Below are 22,057 nucleotides of genomic sequence, written 5' to 3' on the forward strand. Positions count from 1 at the left end.
AGTGATTTTTGAAGTTGTGAATAGAAGAAAAGGGGACATGAGTGAGAGCACCCTGGATTAAAGTGAAAAAAACAACTATAAATTAATGAAAAAATGTTAAGAAAGTAAGCATTGTTTATTTTCAGTCATCTAAATGTAACAAGGATTGGTGTTGTTGGATAACTTAGCAAAAATTGTGTCCTGCTTTGCCCAGTTTGTATGGCAAAGCAAAAAGATGAATTGCCATTGTATATCATTGCTTTTTTCCTTCTTCTGTAAATCATTATCAAGATTTTTTAAATATTTGCCATGGAAGAAATAATTCAGACATTATTATGTAGATTTTTGTGTCTAACAGTGAGATTTACAGAGCTCTTTTACTGTAGTTGTGCATTTGGTCTAGATGGCAGCCACTGGAATTTCTACTCTTTTTGTTTCTCTGTATAATGAACTGCATGGTACCGTCTTTGATTCAAATAAAATGGATAGCATTTTACTTGCATTCTGCAATGAGAGAAGATAAGATATTTCATAACTCTAAATTCCACCAGCTGTGAAATGCATAAAACATGAGCTCCTTGTTACCAATAGATGATTGAGTGCACACGGTGTATTCCACCTCACAAGCTTCATTAACTCACATTTAATTGACAGTTGAGAAAGCTTCCAGTTTTCTCCTGTAAGCCTACTATTGCTCTTACTTGTATCTAATTATAAGGGAAGGAATGGGGTGCAAGGAAACAACTTGCTTTCAATTACTAAATCTATCACATAAATATTTGAAACAGTGATAAAATAAAAACAAAAAATCCCCAATAATGTTTATTTATGCACTCCATAGTGATAAATCACTTGGAACTGACTACATATGTAAAGTTGTTTTGTTAGGTTCCCTCTTGAAACTCTGTCCTGGTGCTTTGTTGACCCTATTACATGCTAGGAATTAAAACAGTGACAAAGAGTTCATTTGGTCATATCTCAAATTAGAAATTAATAATACATAATGAATAATTTAAGAGTATCCAGTGGTGTGTAAATTGGAGTATACCACATAACTGTTAACAAAAATAAATATTTAAGAATACAGCAATGTCATTCATGGCAACAGAATTGTAGAAACCAAAAACTATGAAGATCAAGGTAGAAGCACTACTTTTATTGTGGCCAATAATCATAAATTCCCACAGGAATGTAGGGATATTGAAAAACATATTTTTAATTATATCACATTTGAAGAAGTTGGAAGTAACATTTTATTAATAGGTTAAGTGAGAAATGCCCTGTGGAAATAAATAAAATATGATGTGCTCGTTCTCAGACAACTAAATAATTTATGCATATTTTTCTGTTAAAAGAAATAAGTTGTTATAGAGATATGTCACTCAACATATGCTAACAAAGGAATAAAGGTGTAATTTTAGAAAATACAGTGTAGTATTAGGCATATACATTAGTGTAGGTAGTGAAGGCAGATAAGGGATTATGGGGAGAAGCTGTGGAGAGGATAAGAATATGTTCAAAATACATTGCATGAGATTTTCAATGAATTAATAAAGTATCCTTAAAAAGAAACCATGCTCCCAAAATTAGGAGAAAAGTTAATATTAAAAATTAATGATTATATCCGGGTATACTAACACTGCATACAAAACAATTGCTTTTGGATTAAACATCAGTGAAGAGAAAGATTTCAAATTATAAGGCAAACATCAAGTATGTATCTTTTCTGAAACACACACTTATGACTTTAACTTGGAATTATGAGTTAGTTTGAAGGAATGCACACAATGATTAGAAAATAATAATTTATACCCTGTTAAATAAAATGGTGCTAGTGGCACCATGAGTGCTAGTGGAAAATGAAATTCTCTGAAGTTTGTGAAGATGTACTAGTTTTGGGTATGTTTATTGTCAGTATGCACATGTTAAATATGTTAAATATTAAAGATTATAAAATTCTGTATTTCAACGTTATGGTAACATTAAAAATCAAGGCAATGTATTCCACCTCCCTAGTTTGGAATACAGTCATTGATTTGAAGGCAAATAAGTTGTTTGCCAAAGGACTTATCGGATAGTTCTAGTAATGCACATTAAAGTTAAATAAAATTTCAGGGAGATTTCAAGGGCATTATTTTCAAAAAAAATGTTCACTCAGATATCTGTATTTTCCCAATTTGTGTTCTCTTTCAACTATGTTCTCTTTCTCAGTGATAAAGGTAAAGACTCCTGGAGAATAATATTGACTCAGGCAATGTAGAGGAAATGTTATTTGAAATTGAAAGTTTCAGAGCATGCATAACACCTGGAGTTCAGAAGAATAAAACTCTGCAAATATTCACAGTGAACTGTGGGGAAAAAGCCTAGTAAAACAAGTTATGTGCTCTTAAATGTAATCTTCAGAATTCCACACACTTAGAAGATGCTTATTACGTTGACCTTATCTGAATGTAGAAACTTAAGGTATACCCAGTTTTCAGTACACAGATGTATGGGTTCACTCAGTACATTTCAGTATTCTCTTCAGATGTGCAGCCTTGAAATCTTTCTTGTTTATCTCCTGGCTGCATTTTGTTCCACTTTCTTGAAGGCCCAAGCCTCTAACAGCAGCATCACTAGAGTCACAAGAACCAAGGCAGCTAAAACCATCCTTATGATATTTTCACTTGTGTGACCTCGGTGTTGTGAGGCTGGGGCATCTGCGTAAAGAGGTCAAAGAAGTAAAGTCACACCAAAATTTTCTAAGGTTAAATTGTTGTGCAAAGAGTCCCCCTCTCCTTGACAGAACTAGACTCTTTGTGCCTGTCTCTTACATTGGAAATGTCTTTCTCACCTGATTTTTTAGTCATGCTTTTTGCATGTACTCATGGTTTGATTGCACAGAGAATCAAAAAATTTGAGTAAATTATATGAAATATGGGGAAACATGTTGCTTTAAATTTTAGAAATAAGATAAATGGTCAGAGACGATGTCAGAATCTCAAAAGGATATTGTGATTTTTCTTTCAACACTCATTACATTTGTTCATGGAGCTGGATCTTAGAAAGAAACTTCATCAAAGATTTCAGGAAAGCAGGTGATAAAAGATAGAATAAAGTAGGGTCTGAAATGTAGATAGAGAAAGATATTGGAGGCTAAGTTAGGCAAAGAATAGGTCATCTAAGTGCATAACAAGTCCAGTTGGTCCACTTTCTGAACATGAGAGGAGGCTTTAACAAGATACAATGATCTCAACTGAAGTTTTATGCCCTCCAGGAGAGCCATCACTTACTATCTTCAGTGTGTGTAGGGGTCTAGTCAATGGAATCTGCCCAAGATGGTTGGAAAATGATTATTTGACTTCTCAGCTCTTAACTATGTCCTATATTGTTCTGTGGGTCCTCAATCTGTACCTTAAGTTTATTTGGATATCCTGCTATTGTAAACAAATTTTGCACCTCTGGGTTCTTGGACATTTCTAAAGATCACAGTTATGCCCACCAATCCACTACAAAGCATATAAACAGATGCTGGAGAGAACAGAACCTCTGAGGCACTGACAATTACTTGACTGAGTTTGTGTAGTATAAATATGAAATGCCTCAGTTGACTAGCTATTATCATGAGTCTGGTCACAGTATTTTAGGAAATAAAGATATGTGAGAACGAGTGACCAAGTCTACCACTGAAGACATGGTCTCTTTAGATTTTTGCTAACATTATATAAGCTAGAATTATCTATAAAGAGACAACTTCAATTATTAAAAAGGAAAAATATGTGTACCATATGGGCCTGTAGGCAAACCATGAGACAATTTATCTGATTTATTTAAAATTGCAGTGTGAAGGCCAAATATCCATGGGTGATTTTGACACTGGTTATTTGGATCTTGATGTTATGATAAAAAAATTTAGCAGTTATTTGGGGAGAAAGCCTATAAGCAGTGTTAAATTATACCTTCTGCTTCAGTTACTACTGTGAGTATCTACCCTTAATTCTCTTCATTATGAACTATAAGCTATGAAATGGAGTATTTCCCCCTATAATATGTTATATCATGTTGATTTACCACAACAATAAAAATCTAAGTAGAATAGAAAAAATGTCTTATGACTTTATGAATTGTGTGCCCCCCTCAACTACCTCTTCGAATTTACAGTAAGTTGTACAGGAACTTATTTATTTCAGGAGATGCTGAGTAATAATCTTGTAATGAGGGATAAATATCTTTGGAACTAAAAGGATTTTTAATTTTCAGGGCTTCCTCCCTTTAATTCTAGGCTAGAGAAAATCTTAGGAAAGTGACCAGAGTGATCAAATACACTAAAATGTAATGTGTGAGTACTTACCAGAGACCATAAGGTCAAGGGGGTCACCTGATTATGACCACATCTGTGATTCATTCTGAAATGAGCTATAGCATTAGAATGTTCTATTGTGGTTGGTAGTAACAGCATCCAGAACAAAAGTAGCATGGATGCTACTTAACCTAGCACCTATTATGTGCCTATCCATGGACCACAATATCACAATCATTCAACCTGGAAATACATGATTTGCCCAGTCAGCTATAGGTTATATCAAGGCTCACAGAAACAAGTTCACTTGGCCCAGTCATTTAGAATAAATGTAAAAACCCGGGGTTTGAACTCAGAATTTGACTGCCAGTCTTGTCCTTACCACAGATCATAAGCTATTTGATTATGAAAGCAGATGACTGTCTAGCATCAGCTCTGAGTCTGCCCCAGTGTCCTGTGACACCATCCTGTGGCAAAGGGCACATAATCATTCCAGAACTGGAATTCAATGGAAGGGACTCCTTCCTCAACCAGGATGTCACACCCAAACAAAACACAGGGAGTAAATTGAAGGTGTGAGCAAAAAAGTTTCTTTACACTAGCAGAAATCAAGAAAAGGACTCAGAATAGTGTTTTTCCCCAACTCTGAATATTGAAAGATCATTTTTATCTTCCATTATTATTCAACAAAATTCAACCAGGTGGCTGGGGCCTAGGAATAAACTTTATCAGAAATTTCATGAAGCCAAGCAATCAGAAGTTCTTGTAAAGAGGGGTCTGAAATGTAAGTAGACAAAGAAATTTTGACTTAAGCTGTGTAAGGAACATATCATCTTAGTCACAAATAAGTTCAGATCTCTCACTTTCTCAACCTCGGAGGAGGATTCTCCAATTAATAGTGATCTCAAATCTTTTTATACTCACTGACATAAGGGCCCTCACTTACCATCTTCAGTGGGTGTAGGGGACTGGTCCTTGGTTTCTGCCAGAGGTTGATGGTGTAAGAAGTCAATACTGAAAGCCATGTACAACACTGGAGTTCACAATACTTTATTATGCCCTGTTGCATTCTATCTCAACGGGACACGAGTTTGGGAAGTATATCTCCCAGTTTCAGACAAGATTTTTTGTTTCTGGGTTCTTGGATCTCCGTTAAGATCACAGTGTGGCCCATTAATATTATACAAAGGTTATCATTTATATATGGGGAAGAGAGAGACCCTGAGCAACTCAGAACTGGCCCACTGAATCTGTGCAACACATGTACCAAAACCCCTTCTGTCCAGCTATTAACATATGTCTGGGCACATGATTTTAAGAACTAAAGGAAAATGGACAGTGTCTACCACTGAAGATGGTTCTCATTATATTTTGTTAACTGGATACAAGCTAGAGAAATCTGGAAAGAGGCAGCTGCATTAGAGGAAAATGCAGCTATGCCTCTGGAAAGATTTTTCTGGTTGATAAATCTCTGAGAGTCCAGACCACTGTGGTTTACTCTAATCCTAAGTGGTTAAACCATGATGGTGTAAGAAGTCAATACTGAAAGCCATGTACAAGTAAACTTGTTAGCAGTGCTCATTAAAGATCCCTATTTCAATTCTTGCTTGCACATCTACATCTAAATACCTTCATGATGCTCCAAAAATAATTAGACGGAATAATTCCTTTTCTCTCTAAGTTGCTTTATTTAAATCATGGTGTTTTTCAACAAAAACAAGATTCTAAATAGTACATAGACATTACCTGATGACTTTGTCAATTGTGAGAACCTGTTAACTGCCACCTCTAAATTACAATGAGACAAGAAGGAAGGTATTTGGCTCAGCGGATTCTGACTGTGACTCCTATATTGAGGGGTGAATGTCTTTTAAACTGAAGAGTATTTTTAACCCCACAGTTTCCTCCCTCATACTCTAGGCTAGAGATCCTCTTTGAAAAAGGACCCAAATAGCCCAAAACAATATATGATTATGTGTGGGAAGTGCTTACCTGAGACCATGAGTTCAAGGGGATCACTTGATTTTGACCACACCTGTGGTGCATTCCTATAAGTGCCATAACATTGGAACGTTCCATTGTGGTTGGGAGTGACAGCATCCAGAACAAAAGTAGCCTGGAATGGCTGGTTGGCCTGATGCTGTGAGTTCAGGGTCCACAAGAGGTGATGTTTTCCTTCCTGGATGAGAATGAATCTGCCAAATCCCATGTATGAGCTACAGGTAAAAGCTGTGGAAACTCCAGAAGTCACATTAGTGCTTGGCCAGACTGACAGACTGGGATTTTCATGTGCTCTTAGTATACAAGGGACAGGATGTGAAATTAACATGAGTTACCTACATTGTCCACCAGGATTGGACTCTGAGAGAAGAGATCCTGTGGAATAGACCTCCTTCTGAGGAAAGAGCCAGTGCTGGAATCCCTGAGTGTCCTCTCACCTGTCATCACCAGCTCCATGGCATCACTGTGCTCTGAAAATGCAGCAGCACTCTTATATTAATACTTATAGATGCCTGCATAGGTGGTTGTCATGTGTTGAATGTTGAACTTGGCCTTATTCATTGTTTCCAGAGATAATTGAGTACCCCAAGGACCTACACTTTGCTCTTTATACAGATGATATTCCTTGGCCTCCCAGGAACCCTGACACCAGATAGTTGCATGTGTATGGAAAGCAATCATAGAGTCAGGCTCAGCCAAGATGATGGGCTTTGGGAGGTGTCCTGTGAAGAAATCAAAGGGTGCGTCTCAGAACATCTTCATTCAGACACCAGATCTTAGCACAGAAACCTCACCTGGACCAATATATTAGAGCATTAATGCTTCACCCCATCACCATTGTGAGGAATTGGCTCACTAGAGAGTAAATTAGAGTCTTTTCTCATCAAAGTGAAGGAGCAACCCTGGGATGGCTGGCGACACTCACCTGCCTGTCCTGCCATCCTGGGTTCCACAATAAGACCTGGAAGAAAACTTTCTCTCAGACCCTTTTCACATAGAAAGACAGAGGGGAATCCTTAGGGTTTCCATGTGAAATTAACCCTGGCTGTTGAGTAGGTTCTAATACAGATGTATGTGTCCACTGCCCCCAATCATATCTCACAAAAGTACAGCAGCACTGTGAGCAGGGCCATCATGGTGAATCCTGGTAATTTTCTGAGGTGTTCTCCTGGGCCTTTCTGACAAATGTTCAGTAACATCAGCCAATATACCGATGTCATCTTGGGGCAGGTCCTTCCTGTCATATGTTTTCAACATCATGGTTATTATGTGAAGAGAAACTTCTATATTTTTCTCAGTAAAGAGGATTGAGTAATCTTTCAGGTCCCTGCACTTGCTTTAGAGAAATGTTTTCCTTCTTCCTCACAGATTTCCAGCTTGCAACTTCTGGTGGTGCAGATTGCCAGCTAGCCTATTCCCCTGAAGACACAATAGCCTGAAGACATCCCAGGAGTTCCTCTGCACAAAGGCAATTGGGAAACTGACCCAAGAGTCCTATCTCATGAAGAAAATAGGGTCCTTTAAGTAGGATATAAACAACTCATTGAAAGAAATTCAGGAAAACAAATGTACACATATAGAAATACATAAAGAGAGAATAAATAAATCACTTAAAGAAATGCAGGGAAACACAATCAAAATACAATCAAACAGGTGAAGGAAATGAATGAAGCTGTCCAAACCCAAATAGTGAAAGTAAAAACAATAAAGCAAACACAAGTAGAGGCAAACATTGAAATGGAACACCTAGGAAAGCGGTCAAGAATTGCTGATGTAAGCATCACCAACACAATTTAAGAGATAAAAGGGAGAATTTCAGACATAAAGTTAACTTAGAAGAGATTGACAAAACTGTCTATGCAAGTTCAAAATGTATAAAACTCCTAATCGAAAATATACAGGAAATTTCCTGAGCAAAACACTAATAGCTAATCCTGTCAAGTCAAGAATTGGAAAATGGGACCATATAAAATTGCAAAGCTCCTCTGAGGCTTTCTTAGATTGGGAATCAAAATACATTTTGGAGGAGATTCAGAGACAAACTATGGAACACAGACTGAGAGAAAGGCCATCCTGAGACTGCCCCAACTGGGGATACATCCCATATACATTCACCAAACCCAGACTCTATTGTGAATGCCAAGAAGTCCTACCTGACAGGAGCTTGATATAGCTGTTTCCTTAGAGACACTGTCATTTATTGACAAATACAGAAGTGGACATTCTCAGCCCAACACTGGATTGGGCACAGGGTCCCCAAAGGAGGAGCTATAGAAAGAACCCAAGGAGTTAAAGAAGTTTGCAGTCCTACAGCAGGAACAATGATATGAACCAACCAGACATTCCCAGAGCTCCCGGGGGCTAAACCACCAACCAAGGAGTACACATGGAGGGACTCACAGCTCCAGCTACATATGTAGCAGAGGATCGTCTTTTCAGACAAGAAATGAGAGAAGAGGCTAATGGACCTGTGAAGGCTTGATGACACAGTGGAGTAGAATGCCAGGGTAAGGAATGTTGGAATAGGTGTGTTGGTGAGCAGAGGAGAAGGGAAAGGATAGGTGGTTTTTGGAGGGAAAACGAGGAAAGAATATAACATTTAAAATGTAAATATAGGAAATATCTAACACAATAATATTGTGAAACAACAAAAACAGAAAAGAAATGCAGGAGAACACAGGTAAACAGGAAACAGGAAACAAAAACAGTGAAAGAAATTCAAAATGCAAAATGTCCCTAACCCAAAACATCCAGGAAATCCAGGACATAATGATAAGACCAAACCTAAGGATAACAGGTATAGAAGAGAGAGAAGACATTCAATATAAAGGGCCCATAAATACCTTCAACAAAATAATAGAGGAAAACTTTCCTAGCCTAAAGAAAGAGATGTTCCTGAACATATCTGAAGCACACAGAACTCCAAACAGACAGAACCAGTCCTCCTGTCACATAATAATTAAAACACCAAATGCATTAAACAAAGAAAGAATACTAAAAGAGTAAGGGAAAATGGGCAATTAACTTATAAACACAGACCTATCAGAATTACACCAGACTTCTCACCAGAGATGATGAAAGCTAGAAGGTCCTAGGCAGATCTCATACTAAACCTAAGAGAACACAAATGCCAAACTAGGCTACTATATGCAGCAAACCCCTCAATCACCATAGATGGAGAAACCAAGGTAGTCCATGCAATTAAAAAAATAAACTTACACAATATCTTTTCACAAATCCAGCCCTACAAAGGATAATTGATTTCAAAAATGCAAAAAAGGATGGAAAATACACACTAGAAAAATTAAGAATGTAATCTTCTTTAAACAAAGACAAAAGCAGATACCCACACAAAGACAATTTCACCTGTAACAACAAAAAAATAGGGAGTAATAATCACGACTCTCTTAATATCTCTTAAAATCAATGGACTCAATTCACCAATAAAAAGACGTAGACTAATAGACTAGATACATAAAGAGGACACAGCATTTTGATGCATATAGTAAACGCACATAAGTGACACAGACACACACAATCTCAAAGTAAAGGGCTGGAAAATTTTCCAAGCAAACGGTCCCCCCCCCCCCAAAAAAAAAAAGCTGGAGTAGCCATGCTAATATAAAAAATCAACTTTAAATCAAAAGCTATCCAAGAATATAAGAAAGAACACTTAATACTTATTGAATGAAAAATCTACCAAGAAGAACTCTTAATTCTGAATATCTGTACTCCAAATGCAGAAAAATAAAACTGAGGCTGTTGTATTGACACACAGATGGTAAATGCCCCAAAAATGAAACAAACAAAATTTCAAAAAGAAAATATTTTTATTCCAAAAATATTTCTGGAGAAGTCTTTGAAGAGTTGATGGAAAATAGGATGACAGCAGAGAAAACATTTTGTGTGGAGCATAAAGATGCCAAACACATAGGAGCATGGAGAAGATAACAGATATAAGACTTGTGAGCTGAGGAAGGAATTGCACAGAGACTATAATGTTTGACTCCTGATGAAGAATACACTTCAGAGATGGATTGCTCAATGTCCCACACGTTATGGGCAGTAAAACCTACATAGCATTCAAGTGTTCACTTTCACAAATGATTTGTCTATGTTTTGAGAGATATATTAATTACCTTTAATATTTCCTAATACAATCTATATCTGTAATATAGCCACTCTGTATCCCAGGAAATATTAATTTTGTCACTTCTAAAAACAAATGAAATCTATAAGTAATGGCAAAAATATAAGAATAGGTAATGGAAGCACATAGCAACCCAAGGCCTAGAATAAACAGATCCTGGGAGCGGTATTTTGTTGAATCCACTCACTGCATGCCTACCCTATGATGCCTTACTGTGGGTGTGATCCAGTGGTCAAGTGTAGGCAATAAAATTTCATATCCCCTTTTCTCTTATCCAAAAAAGGTTTAATAAATCATCTAATTGGGGAACTGAAACATGGGTGAGAGGGAATAGTGTAAACTCAGACAGGAGGAAATATAGAAAGCATTCCATCTTCAGGAATAGATACCAATGGAGTGAATGTTCACACATGAACTCCAGGATAAACTTTCAGAGAGAAATGAACATTGGATCTGAGCAAGAAGCACATTGTTCTAACCCTGCAGTGGATACTGCTCTTGGCCCCCACATGCCTTAATGTTGGGCCTCATGAATTTTTGTGTGAGACACATTCCAAAAAATTGACTTCACGATGCTCACAAGGTTAGACATTTTTCTATAGTAATACAAGCACCAAATTGGGAAGAACCACATATTCTCTGCGAAAATTTGGAAACCAGGAGTGTCCTTCCAGCCCTCCCTTCCATCTTTCCTCAAAGGGAACCTTCTTATGCACCCCTTGTTCTCTTTCAGTCATGTTGGTCTAGCCTGCCCACATTACATACATCAGAGAACTCAGAGGTGTTTCTGGGACTCAATGCTCTGCTTCTCCAGTTTGCTTGTGCCCCGTCAGCTTCTTCTTTTTACAATAGACTCTCACGTTCATCCATGTCTACCATCATGTTTGCAGGGATGCTCCTCCTAAGCTGAAACATTTGCACTAGGTCAGTTTTTCTCAATTTTCCCTTTCTATTCCTTCTAATTCACTTGCTGACATCTGTTGGTTTGGTGTACTCACCATTCTGTTCCACATTCTTTGACTCTAATCACTTCCCTTTTAAGAAATAAATGAGCAGTTTGCTATTGTCATGTTAGAGAAAGTAGAACAAGGTATAAATATTCTCTACTTTATGGAAACATTAGCTGTCAGAGGTGACTGAAAATGAGTTGATATTGCACAAATTACTCCAAGAGTTGTTCCAGCATGAGTCTCATGAAGGGAACATTGAGAGAAGGACTAACTGGGATAAATTGTGTGTGTGTGTGTGTGTGTGTGTGTGTGTGTGTGTGTGTGTGTGTGTTAGTTGTCATGTGTTTACCCATAGCCTTGAGGATAGCATGAAAACTGAAGATTTTTCAAGAATTATAAAACTAGCTTGTTTCCTGATTGGACTTACTTAGTAATCAGATTTCTATGAGACAATTAAATCTGTACTTGACTTCAGACAGTTAGGCTCCAGGTTAGTTTGGGGATATCTGTATTCAGTTTGTGATCAAAACCCAATAAGTCATGAAGGACAGGTGGCTGAGAGAGATATTTGTTCGTGGTGAGGGTAGATGTATTTGAGAGTAGTTATAGTCAGTTACATTATATAAATTCAAAAATTATGTTATCCGAATTGGAATCACTGGCTTTTTAGGTATATTTCCCTTTTTTGAAGATAAGTATTATGAGGCCTCACTGAGATGCTTAGCAATTTATAGAGCATGGAATCCATTGAGAAATCTCGTGTGAAATATTTGCACAGCAATCATTATATTTAAGTTTACTTATACATTTCACTATTTACTTAATTTAAGTTTTTCAAATATAAAATGGGACTATTTGCACGACATTTTCCTCACACTCTCCTTTGAAAAATGTTTATTTTGCTGGTGAGAAAGAATCCATTCTTTCATTCTTCTCCTGTAGGACTTGTAGGGCACTGTCTTATATAAAATTAACAAGAGACTCACAAGACTGCTCCAGAAGTAAGTTAAAATCTTCTATGCAAATACATATTTTACATGGCACAGTAATGACTCGCAATGTTCAAAAAAATTGATATTGTAAAACAATGCTTTAAAGCACATGTAACTGGTTTTACAAGTTTCCTGAAGCTGTTTCAATGATTATTACAAGGAGCTCTGAAAATTTGCCACATGATACAGAGGTTTCTATGGGTTAGGATCACATGTACAGCTACACAATGAAATACTTCTCATCTATTAAAAACAAGGACAACTTGAATTACTCAGGAAAATGGATGGCACTAGAAAATATCCTCCTGAGTGAGGTAACACAGTCCCCAAAGAAATACATGGTACACACTCATTTAGAAGTGGACATTAACCATTACATAAAGGATGCACATGCTACACTCCATAGACCCAAGGTGGCTATACAAGAAGGAAGGTGCAAATAAGGATGCTTCAGCCCCAAGTGAAAAGGGGAATACAATGAAAATGGAAGGCTGATAGAGGAAGGGAACTGAGTGGGAGACAAGGTCAGGAGGGGAGTGGGGGGGGTCGGATCATGATGTTATTGAGGCAGGTGTGATGACTACATGGCTATGAGGATGAATGAAAATCTGCAAATGGCAGATCTTGGAAGGTAGGAAGCCGCCACATGGATAGACAGAGACATGGGATAGGGAATCACTAAAGAATCAGTGGGTGTATTTTACCTTTGACTCACAGAATTGCGGCTATAGACCCTGTGGAGTCCGCCTGCAATGGATAGGCAGGAACGTTGATGGACCAACATGGAAACCAACCCACCCACAAAACTTTCTACTCAAAGCTTATCCTGTCTACAAGAAATGCAGAGAATGGATATCATGCAGAGACTGGGGACAATCAACAAATATTGGACCAATTTGAGTCCCATCCTATGGGCAAGCACCAATCCCTGAGAGTATTAATGGTACACAATTATACGTGCATTCAGGAGCATAGAATGATGATCTTTTAAAAGGCTACATTCTGCTGCTGACACCCACAACCAAAGGCTGCATGGAGATCGATGACATTCATGGAAGAATATGAGGAAGGTTTGTAGCCCTGCAGGGAACAGAAAAACCACAGGAGAACTAAGAGAATCAACTAAACTGAACACAGGGTGCTTTCCTAGACTGAAACACCACCAACAACCAAAGAAAATGTGTGGGCGGGATCTAGGCCTCTCTGCACAAATGAAGGAAATGGAGAACTTGGTCTTCATGAGGGCAATTTCAAAGTCTGTTGCCTGTCTGAGGATTATGTTCTTCTAGCTGGGCTGCCTTGTGTGGCCTCTGTGGGAGAGGATATGCCTAGCTTCCCAAAGACTTGATGTGCAGCATGAAGGCAACCCCTTTGAAAGCATTTACTCAGAGGAAAACATGCAAGGATTGAGAGTCGTTATGGGAGGTGGCAAATGGGAGGGCAGAAGTGAGTAGGATATAAAAACGAATAACTTAAAAATAAAATAATAGTCTAAAGGATAAAATAAACTCGCAAACTTTATAAAATACAGTATTTAAAACCAATTGCAGCATTTAAAGACATGAAAATAATATCATACCACTTCATTTTTCAATATTGTTTCATTGAAGGCAAATACAAATTGTTCAAAAAGCCTCAGGTAATTCTAGCAATGAAAACTGAAGACAATAGAGGTTGAAGATCAAGCTTGGGAGCATCCTTTCATTATTTCGGGTTCTGGTTGGAATCTGGCTTTTTTTTCATTGCTTTTATTGTTAAAACATTTTAAAATTAGAAGGGTGTGTGGGGGGAGACGTTTCTGACTTAATATACTCAGAAAAATGGGAGGGATAGGAAGGGGTTTGGAGGGTGGGGCCCACTGTGTTTTATTGTGATGACATAATTAAACAATCTGAGAAAGACACTGGGGACAAAGACAGTTAGCAGTCTTCCTCTATGGTTTCTGCTTTGTGCTTTGCTTCTAGTACTCTTTACAATGGACTGCAAGATCTGACATGGAATAAACACTTTCCTCCCCATGTTCCTTTATATTATGGTGATGTACCCCCAAAATAGAAAGTGAACTAGTGCACATGTGATGTCTGGCCACTTTATGAAATGTGTGTCCTTCACAAACCTCACTGCCTTTACAAAACCACAGTGATTCATGGACGGTAACACTTACATCAGAGGATGCTGATGACTGCTCTTCTATTGATGGGTTAAAGTTTGTTTCTTTACTTATGGTTTCTTTACCCTTATGCTAGGGAAACATGATTACTTTTAAAGTTCCTTTGGTGAAATAAAAGGACAGGATAGTAGCCATAACACTTGGTTTCTGTCCATTTGTCTCTTCAAAAGGGTTATGGAAGTCTGGGGAGCATTGGAGGAATAGTCTAACCTACAGCAGATGTATAACGTAGATCTTTGACTTGTGACCTAATATCACATCGGTGCAAACAAATATGCTGCATATAGACATGTATAATAAATATAGTTCTAGATATACCCTTTTCAATTGGTCAAAATAAACCTCAAAATAAAAAAAAAATACAATAGAAACAAGAGGATACTGTAAAATGATCACTGTACTAAGAACTCTGACCTTTCACAGGCCAGCCTGGGCCTCAGTATAACAAATGAGCCTGCCAGCTGTGTTCATTTCTCCCTAGCCTCACACTTGCAAGGCACTAAAAAATAGCACATACTGATCATAATCCTCTATCTCTGAGGTAACAAAAGCTTGAGAGAACAAGCTTGGCTCTTTCTCCAGTCTGCAGAGTTTGACTGAAGTTGTCCCAGGCTATCTTCTGATCATAAATCCTGACTGTGGATTCCTATGTTACCATCACATTGACATACACCACTACTTGCAGTATAACTGAGTCAGTTTGTTTTCAGTTTATTTAGTCTTTATTTGTATTATATGTTTGTTGAGACAGGGTTGCCTATAGTCCAGGCTAGTGCAGAACTCCCTGTGCAGCGGAAGTGATACTGGAACTGCTGATTCTCTCTCTGCCTTAGACTCCAAGATATTTGGATTGCAGGTGTATACTGAAAGACAGAGTTTGTTCAACCTTTCAATATTTCTGAAATACTGTCTTAATTATCTTCCGGCATGGTGTTACTTGTATTAATAAAACTGTCAATGCAATTTTAACAGTATTATACTTGCAAACAGCAAAGAAGGAACTCCCTTGCCCTGAGAAACTTAAGCACCGGTGCAGTAAATTAAAATACCAGTGGCAACAGGTTATGCTTCAGTTGGATGATGTTACAGCTCTAAGGAAGGGATCTGGAAGTCTCCATGCTTAGGTACACAGGTTCTTCTGAGTGAAGTGGGCTGTTTCGAGCAAACCATTTCAATGATGCAAGAATATAAACCACTTTGAAATCACACTGTAAACAGCTTCTTCAATCTTATATTGCAATTATACATTGAATGCAGAATCAACTCAAAATATGGAAATCCTAAAAAACTGTTGGCAAGAAAAAAGAAAGAGCTGAATTTTCTACATGAGGATACAATTCCCCAACAGCTGGCTTATCCTGCCCTGTGGCTCCTTAGTGAACTTCTTGCTGTACAAACAAGTTCTCCAGACATTCACTTGACAGAACCATGCACAGAAAATATCTGCTCGCCAATGCTTAAGTTCAATGTGTATGTGTGTGTGTGTGTCTGTGTCTGTGTATGTTTGTGCCTGTATCTCTGTGTGCATTTGTGTGTGTATCTCTGTTTTTCTGTCTGTATGTGTTTATCCATATTTGTGTCTGTGTGTGTTTGTGTTTGTGTTTGTATGTGTATTTGTATATATGCATGTGTTGTCCTTGTGCATATATGTGTGTGTGTGTGTGCCTGTATATGTCTGTATAAGAGTATGTAGAGGTATGGTATGTATAGAGGTATTTTATTATTCTAAGAACCCAGTATTGTACAGTGTGTGTTCTGGAATCTATCAGAGAGGCACAATGGGACCCAAATTCCAGTATTGGAAGCTGTAAGTCTTGTTTCAAGTTTAAGAAGCCAATGAACAAAGGAATGTATGCAAATTACTAGCATCCTAAGCCTTTGCCTTCTTGTTTCTACAATCAGACAATATCATTGCCTATTTCTTGTAATTATTATACATATGAAAATATTTATAATGTAGGAAACAATGTATTGAAATAATGCAGGAAAGCTCCAACATTAGGCTTTAGAAGCATAATCACCAGATAAATATTCATGTTCTACATCAGCTTTCTGGATCTATAACTTGAGGAACTCAGCTAGCTACCCGGAGAAGCAACAATTAGTAAGGGATATTTTTAAAAACTAAAATATTTTTAGTCCTAAAGATATACCAAAAAATCAAAAGAAAAAACATTTATTCAAGAAAATCAACTACATCCAGAAACAAGATGGAGACAGTACAGATTTCCATCATTTGAACCACAGAAAGCTCCCTCCCTGACCTCCTCTGTAGTTCATCCCAGGACAGATCATTACCAGAGGAAAGCAGTTGTAGAGCACAGGGCTCTTTGTCGCTTCAGATGAGAGTCAAGGCTCTGGTGCCTCTTGGGAAAACCAAACCAACAGCTTGTCCCAAGTTCTGCCTCAGTTGCATACTTCAGACTCAAAATAAATGGTGAGAAAATGCCAGATGGTCAGAGATTGCCTTCTGCCATGCAGCCCTCACATAAAGAGTCTTTTCTCTGAGCTGGAGAATGCTGTCAGAGAACACTGGGACCTGATTGGTTTTTCTATGGTTCCTTTATAGACTCAAGTTCTATACATGAGACTGTCATCCAAGAGGTCTCTAAACTACCTAACCAACTGCTTAAATGAAAGACAGAGCCCAGGATTCTTCTTAAAGTGGAAAGAAAGAAAGGTAAAGAGATCTTCAGTGCTGTCTCTCCTTGGGGAACTAAATCAATTTTGTGCACATAGCTAGAGAATAAAGTGAAAACCTTGCCTAGTGAGAGTCTCTAGTGACTGGATAGACAAAATTGGAGTGTAAAAGTACCTTTATATTCAAGATATTTTCTAAGGTTGATATTTTACAATATAGGAGAAAATAATCTAAGCTGAAAGCCTGTGAAAAATAAAACAAAATTACAGAAAGAAGACATAGTGAAGATTTAAAAACTTCACAGGGTGACCGTGACTCGAGGCCAGAACTTTGGGAACTTTTCAACCTAAAGAGAACAAATTCATCTAAGGATCACTCCTTTTAGGAGAGACAACCAATAACATTATACCATTTTCCTCTTCTACAAAACCATGACTTCCTTATGAGCTCATTCTCTTCTGGAAATCCTCAGTCCAAATTGTTTTCAGAGGTGTCTCTCCTGTCTCTTGGGTTTCCCGCCCACACATTCCTATTTTCCATGGTGTTAGACCCATATACAAGTTACATTTTCAGCATACCTTACAGCCACAGGAAAACCAATCCTGTATCTGCCTTAGTGGGTTTTACTAATGTGGCCCTGGATACTCTGGCATCATTTTGCCAAAGCATAGGCAGTCTTACATCATTTTCTGGAGCAGATCTACACTGCCAAAATTTTCTAAGAGACCTCTTCTGTGGACAGTCATGAATAATTTAACAAGTAGAGGGTGGGGGCTTCCACGTGAGTCACTTGATTCATGGACACCCAGACTAAGAAGGCTTATTAAGCAACAAACTCTATAACACATAAATCTGATTCCCTAGAACCCATGTTACAAGCAAACTCAGGCAAAGACACTGTATGCTTATCATCTGGACAGTGGGAAACCCTATCTTAATAAAAGCAATGTGGGCTACACCTGAGGAGAGAGTAGGTAAGGTTTACTTCTGTACCCTATACACTCCTGTGTGAGCAGTCACACATATGCATGTGTGCACATACATACATACACACACACACACACACACAGACGTAGAGGCATGCATGCACACCTTCAGTCACAAACACCTTTCAGACATATACACACAGAACCGAACAAGTATCCCTTATCATTTAGAACCAAAATGACTTCAGGTTCAGATTGTTGCAGATTTTGAAATAGTTGTTCATCTAATGAGACATCTTGAAAATGAGACTATGATTAAACATGAAACAGATTTCTGTTTTATACACACATCACACAGATTGGTTATAACAATCTTATATTTTTAGAGTAAGTGACATGATGCGAGGTGTGAAAATTTCCACTTGGTGCTCAAAATTGTTTGGATTCTGCAACTCATGGGACAGTGGACTTTACAGTTGGGTGTGTTCAACCCAGATAAATGAAATAATAGGAATAATTATAAGTGAAAAAATCATTTATGAGCTAACAAGGCTCTATTTTGTTCAAGAAACATTTGCTATATTTATACTCCTAGAAGCATAAGCAAATTCTAGATTATAGAAATAAGTGTTATGACCTTCCATCTATGACACAACGCACCATTTTTTGTGAGTAGAAGAAGAAAACAGACTATATTCAAAGATAAAAGATATTCTCTAAGACTCTTGGTACACAGGTTCTTCATTTTGCACATCTTTGGGCAAGTCATGTAAGTTTAGTGCCTTGCTCTCTGATGTGCGAACACTAAAACTATTAGTATGTTTAATTTATTTGACCCAGCTATACCACTTCTGGGCATATACCCAGATAATTACCCAATATGTCATATGAGTACATGTTCCACTATGTTCACAGCAGCCTTATTTATAATAGCCAGAAGCTGGAAAGAACCCAGATGTCCCTCAATGGAGGAATGGATACAGGAAATGTGGTATATTTACACTATGGAATACTACTCAGCTATTAAAAACAATAAATTCATGAAATTCTTAGGCAAATGGGTGGAACTGAAGAATGTGACCCTGAGTGAGGTGACCCAATCACAAAAGAACACACATGGTATGCACTCACTGATAAGCAGATATTAGTCCAGAAGCTTGGAATACCCAAGAAACAATTCACATATCAAATGATGCCCAAGAATAAGGAAGGAGAGACCCCTGGTACTAGAAAGGCTCAGTGCAACAGTGTAGGAGAATACCAGGACAGGGAAGCAGGATCGGGTCGATTGGGGAACAGGGGGAAGGAAGAGGCTTATGGGACTTTTGGGGAGGGGGGAATAATGGAAAGAGGAAATGATTTGAAATGTAAATAAAAAATAAAGAAAAAATACAAAAAACTTTCTTTGAGCTTCTTATGCAAATTCTGTTTAGTAAAGGTGGATATAATACTGCTTCTTCAAATTGCTACAAGAACCAAATGAGAATATATTTATTAAAATCCTTTTTGATTCTCAAATTTAATATTTATAAAGCTCTGACTATGAGCCAGGAACTGTCATAGAATTTCTCCTGAGTACACCTTCTTAATCCTTACAATTCTGAAAATAATTCGAGCATCCTTGATCAGTGAGACACACAGAGCCTTGCTACAAATGCCCAAGGGTGCATGTAACATTCTGGAGGACATGTTATAGAGCTGGTTATAAAGAATGAAAGACACCGAACCTCCCTTATTGGAAGTACCAGATACAGCTTTTCAGATCTGTGCTCTGAGCTGTGATTTGGACTAACAGCTGCTTACTCTTTCTGTCTGTCCCTGTAAATAACTGTCCAGTTTCATTTAGCTTCATTACTTGAAGCTGTCTTCACACCATGTCTGTTTCTTAGAGGAAGAACACCACAACATTGTGCTTCCTAAATGCATGTTAAAGGGATCCATTTATCTAAACCAAAGATACAAGAATCTGACAAGCCGAAAAAATGTGTGTGAAGATGGGAGAAAGACCATAGTCACAGCCTCTTTCTTTCTTCATTCAGTGATGTTTTGCCTGCTCTGGTTTTCAGGAAACATTTCTCCATATGTGCTGTGTCACCAGAGTTTGTCATAATTAAATCAAGATCATGGCCAGGGCAGCTCTATACTGCTTTCTGCTCCTAAATCTATACCTCTCCCTTTCCTAATATTGTATTCCCAAATAAGCATCACCTCTCAAGTCTTCTAGCTGTTTTTTTTTAAATGGGGAGAACCAAAGTTAAAAGAATATTTTTCATTTGATGCAACAAGAAAATAGGAATGACATCACTCATTCTTCCACTTATGGAGTCCTGAGCTCTTGCATAACTTACAATAGTACTTTTTTTCTTAGTATCATTCTGGTCCAGTGAAAAAAACCATGTTAAGAAAGAATTGTCAACCCTAACTTAATATAATTTTCTCTTCAAAAACTCTATATATATTGAAATGAATTCTTAGACTTCAGTATACTGTTTGATGAATATTAACAAGTGAAATTTCTTTGAAATTTCTTTGAAATTTCATCCAAATCAAGACTCAGAATGTATTAAACTTTAAAAAAATCTTGACCCTGATAAATTAATGCTTCCCTCTCTTAGGAGCAATCATCCTTCTGATTCTATCATCATATATAATTTTTCCAGATCATTAATTTTATATAAATAGAATAATTATGGGTTGTTTCTGGCCTCTTATCTCAGAATACTAGGAGTTTTAGGAGTCTATTCCTTTTTAATAGTGGTTCTATTGTTCATACAAAATATAATGTTCTGTTTATCTAAAAAACATTTTGAGTTCATATAGCATTTTATTTACTGACACTATCAGCAGATTGAACATTAGGCCAACTTTTCTGACTGTTAATGGGATTAACAATGGCAGATTAATAATAATAATAATAATAATAATAATGTACTTTACAGATAAGTTTATTACTATTAACTATATGCTTTATAAAAAGCAGAGTCTTAACTTGATATTTTACATGGTTGCTTCTTGAATGATCAAAATTATGTACTGGTGATAAGATATATGCAGATGTACTTTCTAACAGGAATTCACTTACACAAGAGGCTTATTAATAGAGTCATCAGACTAATGTAAATAACAATTTCCTCAAGATGATATATATATATATATATATATATATATATATACACACACATACACATACAAACACACACACACACACACACACACACACACACACACACACACACACATATATATATATATATATATATACATATATATATATATATATATATATTTCTCTTTGTTTTCATCTTGAAAACAAAGAGAAAGGCAAACATGAGTGATCATCTCAAGAGGCATAGGCAACCCAGCCTCTGAGGTGCTGCTCCTCGCTGTGGGCATACTGGAAACTAGCTTGCTCTCATTGGAATTATGCTAATAATTCAAGATCTTATTCTAGGGAAGCCTTAGAATCAGATAACATTATGGTGGCATCATGTATTAGACAGATACAACATAAACAATAAAGAGTGTAGAAATGTTCACTTGGTTTAATGAGTGACCTAGATGATCACTTTCTGAGCCCAGTTCCAGACATGAGGAAAGCCTTGATCAGGTAGATATGCAATATGATTGAGATGAAGTGATGAGCTGCCAAAGTGAGGGAGAGAAAGAATGATTGCATAAATTGGAAGAGTGAGTATGACATAAGACAGTTGAGAGGATTGGGAAGACAGAAACTCCAGTTGAACTGTGGAGTGGAGAGATACAGAAGCTGATCTGGAGATGACAAAAATTAGGGCTCATCAAGTTCAAACTGGATGAACTTAGAGAAGTAGAAGAAATTAGGGAGCTGATGTTGGAAAGTCAACCACATAATTTTCAAGGCCTCCAAGAAGATACACGTTTGAGGAAGAAAAAAAAATGCAAGCTAGGGGCTGGCAAGAGTGCTTAATGTGTAATGATGTGATGGGAGCT

The 22,057-nt window shown here is 37.4% G+C and overlaps 1 pseudogene; it reads right to left on the reverse strand.

Moving 5' to 3' along the window:
• Positions 1 to 2,428: 2,428 nt before the first annotated feature.
• Positions 2,429 to 7,395, reverse strand: LOC127673270 (leukocyte immunoglobulin-like receptor subfamily B member 4A; annotated as a pseudogene).
• Positions 7,396 to 22,057: the final 14,662 nt, after the last annotated feature.

This window comes from Apodemus sylvaticus, chromosome 22 (genome assembly GCF_947179515.1).
Source record: "Apodemus sylvaticus chromosome 22, mApoSyl1.1, whole genome shotgun sequence".
NCBI classification, from domain to species: domain Eukaryota; kingdom Metazoa; phylum Chordata; class Mammalia; order Rodentia; family Muridae; genus Apodemus; species Apodemus sylvaticus.